Source organism: Orycteropus afer, unplaced genomic scaffold (assembly GCF_000298275.1).
Source record: "Orycteropus afer afer isolate SDZICR_OR568_19922 unplaced genomic scaffold, OryAfe1.0 scaffold00364, whole genome shotgun sequence".
Taxonomy (NCBI): Eukaryota; Metazoa; Chordata; class Mammalia; order Tubulidentata; family Orycteropodidae; genus Orycteropus; species Orycteropus afer.
Window position 1 is genome coordinate 2506853 of NW_006921951.1, and position 1802 is coordinate 2508654.

Sequence of the window (1802 nt, forward strand, 5' to 3'; positions counted from 1 at the left end):
GCGGGGCTTCTGGTCCCTGGCTGCTCTTGCTGTGCATTAGGTAATCTTGCCTTTGGGTATGATGTGGTAGGAAATAGCTCAAATCTGACTGCCTCTGTACAGGTCGAATCACAGCTCCCTGTTCTCTGCTATATATAGTAATGAACTTACATAAGAGTGCTATTAAAAAAAAAGGCAAGACAGAGGAAAAGAGAATGCCAGCTGAATTTTTTCCACTAAAGCTCATTTTTAACAGATGTGTTTTCTCTGTTTCTACAATGACATTGTGCCAGGGGACAGTTTTCCTGGGTCAGGAGGGAAGCAACTCGATTACTTATAGAATTGCAGTTGTGTGTGTCTGTGCTGAGTGACTATCTTACCCAAGTATATCATGACTCAGGCTTGATCCATAGTAAATAAAATTGTACTGTTGCTTACCTTTTCATTTAATGTTACTCTCCTCCTTTGCTCCTATATTATATCTGTGGAAAAGGCACCGTAAAGAAGAATGAAAACATTGCTAAGATGATTTCAACTAAATTTTACTGTATTTTTGGGGTAATGTTGAAGAGAAATGTTCTAAGTTCAGCATAATGGGTTGTTAATATGTAACTACTTAGGTCTACTTTAATAAAATGCTTTAAATTACAATTATTAGTTGCTGTGGCTTTGGCTGCAACTCATAGCAATCCTGTAATAGAATGGCATAGTGCCTGTTTCTGTACCATCTTCATGATCTTGGATATGTTTGTTATTAAATTACCATTCATGATTTTTTAAAAAATGATTTAGCCTCTCCTATTTCATCTAGCTCTTGTACCCTCTAGTACCCACTGATCCAAAAGTTTTGTTAATTTTGTAAATAAGTTTATCTCCACATTATGTGACCAACCTTGTCATTTTATACTTAATGAGATGACTATAGGTTCTACTTTTCCAAGGACAGTCAATTGGCTGGTTGTCTTAGAGTTCAATCTAGTTCAGTATTTGTCCTAGACAAAACTTTCACATTTGTTTCACATTTGGACAATCAATTATATGGTCATACTGAATATTAATAGCTAACACTCATTGAGGACTTTACATGTATTTACTCTTAAGCTTAAGCTTCATAGGCCTGGGAAGTTAAATGCTATTATGGCCCCAAATTTAAGGATGAGGAAACAGGTTGAGAAAGTGATCAAGGACACTCAAGCAGTCTAACTCCAAAGAGATCTGATGGCCCAACAGTTAAACACTCAGCTGCAAACTAAAAGGTTTTTGGTTCAAACCCACCTAGTGACCCCATAAAAGAAAATCTGGTGATCTCCTCCTGAAAGGATTACAGCCTAGAAAACCCTATGAGGTGGTTCAACTCTGTCACATGGGGTCACTGTGAGTCAGAAATTGACTCAACAAGCAACTGGGATCTTAAAAGCTTGCAAGCAGCCATCTAGATGCAACGATGGGTCCCTCCTCGTCCGGAGCAAAGAAGAATGAAGAAAACCAAAGATTCATGGAAAGAATTAGGCCTAGTCACTGGTACACCATGTGATCTGCAACCTATACAACTATGAGACCAGAAGAACTAGATGGTGCCTGGCTATCACTGTCAACCACTTGGAGGGGGATCTATGGAGGAGATCCTGGACAGAGAGGGAGAACAATATGGAACAAAACTCAAAATCATTTGGGAAGAAAAAAATGGGGGGGGAGGGACCATGTTTGCTGGTCTGATAGAGCCTGATGGAACCACTGAGACTATGGCCCCTAGCTGCCCTTCAGGTCTGGAATTGAACCCACACCTGTGGCTTCCAGTCAAACAAAAGACAGGCATAGGAGTT

The 1802-nt window shown here is 39.7% G+C and overlaps 1 protein-coding gene across 1 annotated transcript in view; it reads left to right on the forward strand.

Annotated features, from left to right (window-relative positions):
• Window positions 1-1802, forward strand: part of PALLD (palladin, cytoskeletal associated protein) — a 578399-nt gene that overhangs the window by 466766 nt on the left and 109831 nt on the right. The gene's annotated exons all lie outside the window — the stretch shown is intronic.